Source organism: Puntigrus tetrazona, unplaced genomic scaffold (assembly GCF_018831695.1).
Source record: "Puntigrus tetrazona isolate hp1 unplaced genomic scaffold, ASM1883169v1 S000001181, whole genome shotgun sequence".
NCBI lineage: Eukaryota > Metazoa > Chordata > Actinopteri > Cypriniformes > Cyprinidae > Puntigrus > Puntigrus tetrazona.
The window spans coordinates 94639-109224 of NW_025048767.1; the positions used below are offsets into that span (position 1 = coordinate 94639).

The 14586-nt window shown below is 42.0% G+C and overlaps 1 pseudogene; it reads left to right on the plus strand.

Annotated features, from left to right (window-relative positions):
• Nucleotides 1-8062: 8062 nt before the first annotated feature.
• Nucleotides 8063-13727, plus strand: LOC122341248 (annotated as a pseudogene).
• The last annotated feature ends 859 nt before the right edge of the window (nucleotides 13728-14586 follow it).

A 14586-nucleotide genomic window follows, 5' to 3' on the forward strand; every position in this document is an offset into this window, starting at 1 on the left:
ATTAATAAGATTTTAAAATCTATCTGATGTTTAATAGGGAGCCAGTGCAGTGTTGATAGAACCGGGCTAATATGATCATAACCTCATGGAACCTCGCCTAGATTCAATCTATCACGTGGAGTAAGACAAGGCTGTCCTATCTCTCCATATTTATTCTTACTTGCCTCTCAATTTTTAGCTCTTTATTTTTCCAAAGGTAATTTGCAAGGTTTCACAATAGACGACAGACAAATTATTATTAGCCAGCTGGCTGACAACACTACTTTATTTTTGAATGATGTTTTCCAAATCCCTGTAGCTTTGAGATTGATTGAATCCTTTCCAGAGCTTCGGGTCTCTCTCTAAATGTCAACAAATGTGAATTAATGTCTATTAAATGCTGTGACGCTCCTTCTATATGCAACATTCCAGTGAAAGATCAAGTGACATACTTAGGAATTCTAATTAATAAAGATCAAAAAACAAGAAGTAAATAAAATTTTGACCCTTTAATAGTGAAAACTCAAAACATTTAACTAGTAGTTGCAAAGAGACTTATCGATTAGAGGGAGAATTCTGCTCTCTAAAGCCGAAGGACTGTCTAGACTGACCTATGCTGCTCTTTCCTTGGAGGTTGATAAAGGAACATTAAAAAAGGTTGATAGTTATCACGGGTGTGGTTAGCAGGACAGCACACAATGAGCATAAGGGTAAATAAAACGCTTTAATCTACTTAGAGATGAAAAACAATATAAATAAAGGCTGGCAGGCAGATAGACAAACAGGACTGAAATCACAAGACTTAAATACACCAGGTAAATCACTAAATTAACTACACAGCTGAAGACAATAAAGACAATTAACTAAAGTGGGTTAAACGGAACACGTGGCACACGACAAAAACAATAACAAAAAGTCCAAAGACGTGACATTACTTTTGGGGATCCAGCAGCCCCAGGTGGAGCATCAGCTCATCCTCAGCAGTAGTGCAGTGGGGCGGAGCTCTCTGGCGATGGGTCCGTGGTCATTCTCGACTCCGCACCTGTGTCAGCGGTGGGCTCAGGCTGGGGCTCGACCATACGGTGAAGTGATGTGCTGGGCTCTGGATCCTGAATGGGGCTGGTGTCGTTGTCATTGCGCAACAGTCATTGACAAATTGCACGACACCAGCACCCACTTGACATAAGCGGCGATGCTCTCTCGAGGACTGCTCCCGGACAGCTGTGCCTGATTAGAGATGTTTAGTCTGCGGAAGTAAATCCCGCACAGAAAGCTGTCCAGGTAACGGGAGTCGTTGGCGAGGAGGAGGAATGTATACTCCTCAAGAGAGCAATCCCCCTGCTCCAGCAGGAGGATGAGGAAGTTCGGGTCTTTGTAGGGGGAAAACATTCTAAAAATAAAAGGGAATAAACGCCGCTATTCACTAGTACTATTGTACGGTCCGATCTTCTGTCACTGGTGTGGTTAGCAGGAGAGCACACAACAAGCATAAGGATAATTAAAACGCTTTAATCTACTCAGAGATGAAATAGACAATATAAATACAGGCAGGCAGGCAGATAAGACAAAATCACACGCACATAAAGACGAGATCGGACAAACAGAACTGAAATCACAGGACTTAAATACACCAGGTAAATCACTAAATTAACTACACAGCTGAAGACAATAAAGACAATTAACTAAAGTGTTGTTAAAAGCGCTATATAAATAAAAATGATTGATTGATTGATTGAAAGTGGGTTAAACGGAACACGTGGCACATGACAAAAACAATAACAAAGTCCAAAGACGTGACAATAGTATGTTAAACAACTTATAACACATTATATTAGGAAATCAGTATTAATGAATCCAACAAAACAGGACGTTTGGATTTCTTAGACTTTACTACATTAGACAACACTTTCAAAATTAACTGGATAAATTGAAACTTTCTTAAATGTCCCTCTTCACTCTGGAATATTATCCCCAACTATATGTTCTCTAAATTTGGTGGCCTGAATTTTCTACTGCTTTGTAATTATAATGTTTCACAGATCCCTATCAAACTTTCTCATCTTCATGAGCAGATGCTCTTGGCTTGGTCCCTCTTATACAAGCACAACTTTTCTCCACACTGATATTATTTATGGAATAATCAGAATATTTTGTATAAGAATAAATCCCTTTTCTTTAACAGCTGATTTGAAAACAATCTGTTTTTAGTTGGACACCTCTTTAACTCACAAGGCAGACTTTATAACTATTCTGCTATCTATGTTGTTGTTTTCAATGCCATTGCTTCTGGTGTATCCTTTCTGGTGTATCATTTTCCTGGCCATGTGCTGACTCTTTATCCTTAACTGACACAATGATCGGGAAAGTGTGCTTCTCTGTAGATCAGCAAAGAAATAACTATAAAATCAGAGCTCTCTTCCAGAAAGAGATAGCAACAATCCTTTATGTAATTCCATACTGGAATAATATTGTGGAGAATATACCTTGGGAGAATGTATGGACTCTGTCTCATAAGTATCTGCTTACCAATAAAATAAAGGAAATATCATTCAAACTAATTCACAAATGTTACCCTACTAAGACCTTTCTTAAGAAATATAAATCTGATATTGAAGTGGACTGCTGTTTTTGTGATTCATCTGAAGAAGACTTCATTCATTTATTTTGGCTGCGCACCTACACAGAAAAATTTAATTCATCCAATCTTATCTGACTTTATTTTTGCTTTAAAGATGCTTTCTGTTAGCTAAATTTCATATTCGTAAAGAAAACCTCTGTTTTCTTTGTTTAAAATTGATTTGGAAAAATATATGGAAACTATAAATAACTCTACTAATGCTAAAGCTTTGAAAACAATATCCCTGTATTCATCCTTTGTGTCTTAAGATTTTTGGCATGGTTCTTGTTAACCCTGGCAAATCTGAATGTATATTCTGTTGTTAGTAGTATAATTTTTTTTGTCTTTATGTATAATTGTATCTATGTTATAACGTTTGTACTGTTCAATAATAAAAAAAAAAGAAAAGAAGGTGTGCTCTGATATTGAAAATAATTTGGTCAAACTGATATCCGGAAGTGTTTAAAATTTTTTGAAAGTTTATCAAATTCAAATTCAAATTCAAATTTTATTCGTCACATACACAGACATACGTAGTACGACATGTAGTGAAATGCTTTTGGGCCATCATCCCATCCACATACAGATATAAGATTGGGGTAGACATGACGGGATGACAGAAATAAAGAAATACAGCATTACATGAAGAGAGGTGAGGCGAGAAAAAAATAAGCCAAACCCAGACTGTGCTCCTAAGGGACCACAGTGTGGTAACGGGAAAAAAACACCTCAGCAATAGAAGCACATAGTTTAGACACTTTGACAACATGTAAGACGAGGTAAAATTTCTGGGTTATTGGGATCCTCCACTGGCGAGCAGTCATCCTTCTCTGGCAGCCGTCAATGCAGCACTTGATCCAGAGCCGTCAGTCAGGCAGGCGGAAAGGTGGGGGTGAGGAGTGCGAGAGCGTCTTCACTGCCGTGGTCTGCCGGGGGAGTTGAGTTGGGGAGTTGGCTGAGGCCAGTGCATGGTACAGGGAGTCAAAACCAGATAGGAATGGAATTTGTTTAGGCTTGGTGCGAGTAGTCATAGACAATTTACCCGAACTACTCTATTGTCCATCCTGGTCCCCAATTTGATCCATTTTCCGACGCAGAGCCTCGAGCTTCCCCACGATGTTATCCAAAGTGCGGTTCACAACCACAGTCTGAGTCCCGACAACCTCGAGCTTCCCCATGATGTTATCTAAAGTGCGGTTCACAACCACAGTCTGAGTCCCGACAGCTCTGCTCACCGCTTCAATTAATCCAGGCAGCATTGTGGGGCTGTGGACAGCTGCACTCGTTCTCTCAATTTGTTGATATACCAGGGCTATGCCCAATCCGATCAGCAATAGCCCCATAATCAAAGTTCCGAAAAGAAAGATATCTTCAATATCCTCCATGGAAAGAGGTGCCAAGCACACGAGACGCCACTTCTCCCATGCGTCCATCGAATACCCGGCCGCCAACGTCCCGGCAGGACAATCGGGTTCCCCCGAACCCACGCTTCTTCGAGGGACGTGATTGGGCAAATCCTGATGGGGACGTCTTTAAAAGGGCGGCGCTCCCAAAACATGGTGAGCTCAATTCGGCATTTGCGGCTATGGCGTGATGAGCTCCGGATTCCACCACAGCCAACAGACCATCTACCTCCCTCGTCGTTATGTTTTTGTCGATTTCAGTTAATAACAAAAGTGTAATGTTTAAGTAACCACTCTGGAGCGTAGGAGAGATCTGCCCTTTACTTTTGATATAATTTTGTCGATGTGTTTTTGCCTAGGGAGTTAGGGAAGTTGATTTGTATTTTCTTTTCCTTATCCTTAGGTAATTTATATATTTTATTTTATTAAGCTCTTTTGGTTTATTATTTTGGCCTTGGGTCTCTCTGAAATCAATGCTCCTTCTATATATTAATTTTACTTGTTAAACTCAAATACCTTAAAATTCTTATGTTCGTTTGCTCATCTGTTGACTGTGGCTGGAATCCCGTTAAAACGTCTTATTGGCACCTCACTCTTTTAAATGGGTCGTAACAGTAAGATAAAACCATTCACATTGTGCACAAAGAATCAAAGTGGGGACTAGGATCCTTTCACTATTAAGTCTTTCAGGGCAACACTTTCATTTTCCCCTATGAAACGAGAACTAAAGTTTCATTACATTTAGTTCTTTAGGTTAATTAATGTTCAGAGCATAAATCAAGCTAAATAGGAGAGCAACAGCTGTAGGGAGGTCTTGCACATTATCCAGTACAACTTGCTCCTGTAGAACTACAGACAGGCACCTTACATTTGGGTTTAGATGGATGGTGGCGACATTGTCTCCAATTTGTGTTACAGTTAAGACCCCCATCTTCATTTCTTTTGTTTGGATGTCTTCTGGGTCTGTGTCCTGCAGTAAATCATAATCAAAACCCATTTTAAATTGATTGAATTCTGCTGGATCACAGAGCTTTTTTATATTGTTTGGGATAGGTCACCCAATTTCCATTGTGTTTGCTTGGATATAACACTTTTTTTATTTATGCTATCGGACTTATCACTAAGAAGGCTTCAACCAGGATTATTTAATAAATACATTTGTGCCAACACTTTATCTTCCCCATTCTACTCTTTTCTCTGCCATTTAGCATATAGAACAGTTAGCAGCTTACGTTCGGACACCTGATAAAAAGTTTTCTCTTTACAGGATCTGGCTAGTATCTCAGGTACGCTGAGATATGCTGATAACAGACTTACCAGATAAAACACTTACCAGGCACACCTTTTCCCCCATAAACAAAGGTAGTCCTTTGAGAGCTGTAGAGTTTCTTTGAGAAAGCACATCAGGAGCTTAAATGATGCAGGAAAATCTTATGCGTGTTATATTCAGTGTGGGATTTATGTTTTAAAGGATTTATGTTTTACAGGTTTTACTCATTAGAAGCACTGTGCCCAGGCCTCATAAAGGCTCTGTGTTTTTCCATTTGATATTATGTGTTTTTCCATTTTGATATTATGTGTGTATGTGCTGTACAAAATGTCTTATCTACAGAAACAAGATATGGAGACTGCTGAGCTCATCTACTGGTCGAGAAGAAACAACTGCACCTGGTTCTGTGAAGGACACCCTGAATGGGAGGAAGACCCAAGCACAAGAATATAAATATTGTGTGAAATGTAGTGTGAGCATACAGGACTGCCCTGCATGCCTTGATGCTGTTGTTCTGTATCCTGAGCTCAGTCTCAATTATTCTGACTTTATTAAACTTATTAAGATTTTAAATTTAAGAGTAAGTCTCATCATTGACAGACCTGAACCTGGGAGGGAAACAACGAAGATTTTTCCCAACAATTTGGAGGGGGCACCGGATCTGTCTGAGACGAGGTCTCTGCTGGGAATCCTCTGCTTCAACCATCAGCTGAACAACAAGACAGGTAAGCAGTCACCTTTTTCATAAAAGAACTGCAGGATTGATTACTCTAAATTATCTGGTTGAGGTGGTGGAGGCACCAGTGGTTTTCTGTATATTGAAATCAGAATAATTGACGAATTCAAAGGATTTAAAGAAGTAAATGCAGTCAAAATGAATAGAAAAATGGTAATGTCCTTTTAGAAAGGTTGAACTGTATAAGTAATTTCCTGACAAGGTTGAACTGCAAAAAGTAATTTCCTGGCAAGGTTGAACTGTAGTATTAATTTCCTGGCATGGTTGAGCTGTAAAATTAATGTCCTGGCAAGGTTGAAATTCACTAAAAGGGTGATTTCGTGAAACCCGGCGTGGTAACTTACAGTTCGTGAAACCCGGCGTGGTACTCTACAGTTTGTGAAACCCGCGTGGTAAGTTGCAGTTTGTGAAACCCGCGTGGTAAAATACAGTTTGTAAAACCCGGCGTGGTACAAAAGGTATAAGAAATATTGTGAAGTGTGGTGTTATATCGATCTGTGTGTGTACCTGAGTGTGTGTGTGAATGAGATAAGCTGATCTCGAGTATTTTGAGACCAAATTGTCGCGCACCCTCTCTGGACCGTCACTTAAGTGTGACCCGGTAGGAACAGACGCGAGGTTTGGCCTCAAGTGCGGAGAAAGCTGAATGTATGAGCCCAAGAGATTGGGACACTGAATGACAAAAATAAAACAAGAGTGAAAGAAGCAGTACACACACAGTGGTTTCTGTATTAAGGACATTGATCCTGGGAAAATAGGTGGTGTTATTATATAATAAAAAGCCAATTAGTACCCATAGGGAAGCATAGAAAAGTTAGACATACAAACACCCCAATAACCTGATGGTGCAGACTGTTTGGTAATAATCCAAATTGTGAGAAGTGTAATTGGACTAGGGTAAAAAATAAACTGATAAAATGACTACCTATAAGGAAGTATGGGATAAATTGAGTAGACAAATGTTGGCACAGGCTGAAATTAAAGAAAAACCAAGGGTGACAAGAGAATTAGAAAAGGCATGGAAGCAATTAGAGTGTATTAATGGGTGGGACAATTCCACTGAGAACAAAGGGGAACTATTAAAGGCCATAATGAGAGAAGAAGAAAGAGCAGACAAAGAGCATAAAATGGCGGTACGGAACAGGCAAGCTGCAACATTTTTTACTAAAGGGAAATTAGAAAAAGAGGTGAAAGAAAAGGCCTATCAGACTAGAATATGGAGCAGAATAAAAAGTGTCATGGTCTGCAGGGTAAAAATTGCAGCTATTAATGAGAAACAATCAGAAGAAGAAAAACCTAGGCCACCCCCTTATGCAGAAAAGTCCCCTTCCGCTCCTTTAATGCTGCCTGTGATGCATGTTGTGGCAGGGGAAGTGTCCACGACAACCAAACAGGCAAATAAAAATGGAAGGTTTGTTCTGACAGGAGGAACAGTTGAGGTAGAACAAAGTGAGGAGGCTAGGTTAGAAGAAGAAAAAAGAGTAAGAGAGCTACTAAAAGAAGAACTGACAAAACAACCCATGAGTTCAATCATTAACAGTAGTTTAGACAGAGAAATACTTCAGAGAACTCAGGAAGTAGTGGAATTAGAGTGACACGTAGGGCAGCTGACTGGAGAAAGGAAGAGACTGACGGGTGTGGATAAGGAGGAGGCAGCATGTGGAAGCAGAGTAGGTAGTCTGTATGGAGGAGAAAGTATACATGAGGAGGAAAATGTCAGAATGCTGAGGACAGAACTCGAAAGAAGGGAAAGGGAAATCAGAGAAGAATGTAGGGAAGATTCAATGAAAGGGCTAAGCCTAGCTAAAGGTCAGGGTGAAGAAAAGGATAGTGTAACAATCACTGGATATGAGCTGGACATAGACTGGGGTTCTAAACAGGCGGCACAGGCCCAACAGAGGGCTGGTACAGCTACCAGCCCCCACAAAGGAGAAGGAGGTGCGTCAGAAACAACCTTATTACAAGCCTTAAATTTAAAGAAAGACATGGGGGTTAGAACAACATACCCAACCCAGTATCCACTGTACAGGATAGGAGGACAACAGAATCCAGAGTATAGACCATGGGGAAATGCAGACATGAATGCAGTACTGCAGAAATTGCCAGATCTAACTAAGGGAGGAATGAGATGGTTAAATAAACTCACCACATTAACCCATGGTAATGAACTAGCAATAGGGGACTTTAGGGCCCTAATGGGACATCTGCTTACCAGAACCCAGATGACTACTTTAGAGGATGAAGCTAGAATAGAAGACATGGCCAATGAGAAACCACTGTCCAAAGTAATTACCCAAATAAGCAGGGCTCTTACAAACCTATATCCAACACCAAAAATTACTTATCAATCTATCAAATTTAAGATAGGAGCAGAAGAATCTGCATCAGCATATCTGCATAGGACAGAAGCTGAATGGGAAGAAAGGACAGGGCAGCACCCAGATTGCAGTGACATCTGTAAAGAGTTTTACAGGCAGGCAGTAGTGAAGGGAGTTCCAGAAAAAGCAAAACAACAAGTAGAAAACAGTCCAGAAATGTGTGGGGTAGTGGAGAGACATGGGCCAGGTATTTCATTTACTATGTAGACAAAGCCATGGAAAAACAAGAAAGGGAGGATTCTGAGGTAGAAAAACTGAAAACACAACTACTAAAATTGCAAATAGAGGCAGAAAAAGAAAAGAATAAAAAGAAGCATAGAGAGGGAGCTCTGCAAATGCCTGTAATGAATCAGGGGATGAAGGGACAGGAAGTGTCACAAGGGGCAGCAAACTATCAGCCTCAGGGCCCATATGATTATCCATATGACCCGCTGCAGGACTGGCCACCTTATGGAAATGGGTGGGAAAACCAAAATTATAGGGGGAATTACGGGAGACCAGGGAGAGAGCAGGGGTGTTATCTGTGCGGAGCAGGTGATCACTGGAGAAAAGACTGCCCACTGAATAGACGGGGACAACCTCCTGCACGGGGACGGGCTCCTGTCAGAGGAGGGCCTCAGGGAAGAGGAAGAGGTGTCCCCAGAAATGTCCCGTGGTCTACCAACCAACAGGTGCCCAGACAAAGCCCAGTCTGGGGCCAGGCAGACCAGGCGGATTATTGACGAGACCCACAGAGAACCTGTAAGGGGGCTGAGGCTGAGCCCTACCTAACTATACTGGTCAACAGACAGCCAGTAAAGGCCTTAGTGGACACTGGGGCCTCCTTCTCTACCATCAGGCTGGAATGGTTGAGAAAGGACGCACTATCCTGTGAAGTACAGGAAGTCAAAGGGTTCTCTGGGAAATTGTAGCCTGGCCAATATCCAAACCTCTGTCTGTAGAAGTAGCAGGTCAAAGGTCATGCACCCTTTCCTATGCTCTGCCAGTGTGCCCTCTGCTCTGCTCGGACGAGACCTGTTAGTAAAATTGGGGTGAAAATTCTGTGTAGCCCAGAGGGCATAATTTTAACTTTTCCAAATGGAAAAACACAAAACTGTTCCATTAAGGGTGGTCTAGTGCATGCAGCTGGTCAATGGGTATTAACTACAACAGGAAGAGTGGGAGTGGACATTTATTGGGTCAGAGTGCTGCATCCAGAACAAACCAACTTTAGGCAGCTGATAAACCAGAGACTAGACCTGTTGAGACACTTCCTGCCAGTTTCTGACCCATTACACTGTACTTTATACTATGACAAAAGTAATGATGAGGTTTATGCAACAGAGTTTAGCCAATATGTAGATCAAAGACATACCAACCTGAAAGGCTCAGTCATATACATTGGAAAGGAAGGGGTAGCTGTGGAAGTAAGGTTAAGTAAGGAACAATATGACTGGTTTGAAATGAAAACTGTCTCTGTACCACACATTTCCTTAATGATCAGTAAACACCATGGAGCCAAGGCCTTAGGCCCCATGGTAAAAAGACTAAAACAGGCAGCAGATTGGGAAGATGAGAGACAGGGTTGGGAAAGGTCGCACATGACAGGAGGTCACAGACTACACATAGAGGAAATATGTGAGGGTAGGTACGAGAAGAGAAGGTTAAACAGAGAAAAGACTAATGCTGTAATGGATGGGCCAGGGGCAGAAGAGATGTTAGCCAACCTACCAGAAAAGTTATGGTCAACAGGAAGTGAGGATGTGGGTTATTGTGATATTCAGCCAGTGTCTTTTGAAATAGACAAAACAACAGTGGTAAAGGAGAGACAGTATAGAAATAATTGTGAGGCCATGACTGGTATTGCCCCCACCATTCAGAGTCTATTGAACAAGGGAGTGCTGTGTGAGACCACATCTGAGTGGAACACCCCAATACTGCCTGTCATTAAACACTCCACAGGGAAATATAGAATGGTCCATGACCTGAGAAATGACCTTACACCATTTTAACCAGATTGACCCCAGAACACACCGACTTCTCCTGTATAGATCTGGCAAATGCATTTTTCTGTATACCTTTAGCAGAGAAGAGTAGGGACGTGTTTGCCTTCACATACAACGGCCGGAAGTACACTTACACAAGATTACCACAAGGCTTCATTTTGAGCCCTGGCATTTTCAACCAAGAGCTAAGAAAGCTGCTGGACAATCTAACAGTCGATACCAACACAATTGTGGTTCAATATGTGGATGATTTGCTCATTGCATGTACATCTGCTGCCACCTGTCTGACAGACACAGAGAGGGTGCTGTCACTTCTGGCTGAGGTAGGGTTGAAGGCAAGCAAACAAAAGTTGCAAGTGTGCAGGCCAGAGGTCACTTTTCTAGGGCGATTAGTGGGTCGACAGGGAACCTCTATGACAAATGACACCAAACAAGCCATACTAAACCACCCAAAACCCAAAAATGTGAAAGATATGTTGTCTTTTCTGGGCCTAATAGGTTACAGCAGACAGTATATTGTGAATTACACTGAAAGAACAGCTTTTATGAGAACTTTAGTGAAGGAAATTGGAATGAAAAACAGTAAGGGTGAATTGAATTGGACAACAGAGGCTGAACAGGCCTTCATTACCCTAAAAGGGGACATGGCAAAGGCTGCTGCTCTACAAACCCCAGACTATGGCCAACCTTTCAATTTAGATGTGACAACCACGGGCAAAACTGTGAGTGGTGTGCTGTACCAGAAACAGTTTCAACAAAGACGAGTGTTGAGTTATGTGAGTGCTCCATTGGACGTGGTTGAACAGAAACAAGCCCCTTGTGCTAAATTCGCTGCGGGCGTAGCTAAAATGATAGAAAAAACCAATCATGTGGTAATGGGACACCAATTGATAATTCTATCAAACCACTCACTGGTAGCATTCATTACCTCCTCCTCGTTCACATTCTCTGCACAAAGGCAAAACAAATTGATAAAAGTATTGACTGCACCAAACATTGTACATGAACACAAAGGCATAAATATGGCAGAATTAGTGGTGGATGGAGAGCCCCACATGTGTGAGGAAAGGGTAGAAAAAGACAGCAAGATCAGGGAGGGTATGAGTAGCAGGCCACTGTCATCACCAGACGTGACATTGTTTTGTGATGGATGTTGTTTCAGAAATGATAAGGGTACTCTTTCTGCTGGGTATGCAGTGGTGTCCAGTGTAGGGGAGGGAGATGACCTGACAGTAACAGTCCAACAGAAATTGTCAACTAAACCATCGGCTCAAAGAGCTGAATTATTAGCTTTAACATCAGCATTGCAAAAGGGAAGTGGTAAAAGGGTGAACATATATTCAGATTCTGCCTATGCAGTAGGGGCAGCTACAGTTGAGCTGCAAGGGTGGGCCAAAGTGGGATTTGTGACATCAACAGGGAAACCAATCAAACATGCAGAAGAAGCATCTCAACTGCTAGAAGCTATAGTACTACCAAAGGAGGTGGCCATAGTAAAGTGCTCAGCACACACTAATGGCAGAGATTTTGTATCTGTAGGAAATGCAGCCGCAGACAAAGCAGCAAAGCAGGCCGCTGGCTACGTGCCAGTACAGATGATGGTCAGAGCACAAGATGAGGTGTTGAATTTAGACCCAGCCTTAACAGAACAGTTCATAATTAGAGAGCAAGCTGCATCCTCACCAGAAGAACAAACTACCTGGTTACAAAAAGGGGGAACAAAAACAGCCTCGGGACTGTGGAGAGGTCCAGAAGGAAGCCCTGTGTTGCCAGCAAGAGTAGCTGTCTCAGTGTTAGCAGAGGCCCACTCACTAGCACATAGTAATTCAAAAGATATGACCAAAAGGTTAAAAGGGTGGTGGCATCCATTTCTTCCACACATGATTAGTAACACTATTGCTGAATGTCAGACCTGCAGTGAGTATAATGTCAAGCCAACCACACATCCGTTGCCTGGCCATTTTCCCACGGATAGAGGCCCTGGGTACATGACTGTGATTGACTTCACAGACATGATAAATCCTGTCCACAAAAAGAGATACTTACTGGTCATGGTGGATACTTTCACAGGATGGCCAGAAGCCTACCCATGTGTCAGGGAGGATGCAATGTCAGTGATAAAATGCCTCATCAATCACTACATACCTACACATGGATTCCTCAAAGTCATAAGGTCAGACAATGGTACACACTTTAAAAATGAGCATCTGAACCAAGTAGAATCAGCTCTAGGACTGAAGCACTCATTTGGAGCAGTCTACCATCCTCAAAGCCAAGGTAAAGTTGAACGACTGAACCTGACACTAAAAAACAAAATAGCCAAAATATGTGCAAGCACTTCTCTGAATTGGGTAGAAGCATTACCAATAGCTTTAATGTCTGTGAGATGTTCAATAAACAGAACCACTGGATTTACTCCTTTTGAATTAACCACTGGACGCCAATTTCCTGGCCCCTGGGCCCCAATGCCTGGGGATGGGTACACTGATACACCTAAGGCCTACCAACAAAAAGTAAGAGCTGTTATTAACACATTTTCCCCACAGAAGTTTTGGCCTGAAATAGAGAAACAGGAATTGGACACGAAAAGAGGACCTGACGAGCAGTGGGTGAGGCTGAAACAAATGAAACGAAAATGGTCTGCCCCAGGTGGTCAGAGCCCATGAAAATAACTGCGCGAACCTCGCACTGCGTACAGTTGGCTGGAAAAGGTAACACATGGTTTCACTTGTCTGCTTGCTGTTTCTGTTCTGCCCCTAGCAGGTCTCTGACAACAGTTAGAGCTGACCTTCGAGAAGGTCAGAGAGAGGGAGAAGAGGGAGAAGAGACGGGAGACGGGGAAACAGCAACAGACCAACCTGAGAAGGGAGACAAACAACAAGCAGATAATAATTCTGGTGCTAAATCATGAGGGATAATGTTAACAAGGTGGTCACATGTTGGGGGGTGGGAATTGTTGTAGTAATAATAACGTTGATACTGTGGAATGAAACAAGAGAGGGAGCGACTCAAGGCAGACACAAAAGAGATGTCATAAGGGGTGGGGGAGAAGCAAAACTAACTCTGGTAAGGGAAAAAGGAAAAGATGGCCTGTGGGAATTTGACTTATGCCAGGTGATTCACTGTGAGGGAGGAGGAATGGCCTGGAGAGGATATGATGTGTATGGATGTTTCTGGCCTAGCACTGAAAAAAGGCCAAATGGACCATGGTGCCACACATGGCATGATGTGTTCTGGATGACCAAACCAGGTTATACTAAAAATATGCTAGCAAAAAGCCCTATGGCCAAATCTGATTCACTATATAATCGACTGCGTATACATAGGGGACTGCAAACAGCATGGGGTAAAATGACAAATAAAATTATTATTACACTAAAAATGGACCAGATAGGCCCGAGACATTCATAACTTTAGGAGTTGATGTGACAGGAAAAGACCCATTGGGACTCATACGAATAGTGGTGGAAAGCAAAAACACCACCTCAGCTCCACTGCCAGACAAAGATTTAACTAAGAAGGAAAAAATAATTAAAAGCATAGACTACGGTTCGTTAACCCCATTGGAATTAATGACATTAGAAACAGGATATCAAGATTCAAATCTGTGGTTAGAGTGGGTGTACAGTGCTGCCGAAGATGCAGGGTATGAAGGGTGTGTAGCATGTGCTGCTGAAGACCAAAATTAATCACAGAACCAGCACCACTGCATACAGAAGATGAGTGGGGTTACAAATGTATGTTAGCGCTGACCAAAGAAAAGAATCCAGTAAACTGCACAACACTAAGTAAGTTGTACCCTGCTACTAATAATAACTCTAAAATAGGAGTAAATTTTCAACGTGCTGAGAATAACTATACCTGCTTTAACTTCACCACAACTGCCTCCCCAAAAATACTGACTGGAGCCTTTAAAACAGAATGGTGTGGAAAGATAGTGCAAAATTCCCACACTCAGATTGGCAACCTAGCAAGACAAGGCCTGTATTACGCATGTGGAAAAAGGTAATTATAGCTAGAATAGAACCCCAAATGGAAGGGTTGTGTGCCATGACAAGGTTAGCTGTACCAATGACCATAGTGGGGAATAGAGATCAAAATTGGACACCTGGAGCTAAAAAGTGGCTGAGGCCGGGAGCAGAAGAAGAAGGGTAGTACCAACATCATTTGATTTGTCAAAAAACACCCCCACCTACACAGATGCCATAGGAATACCCC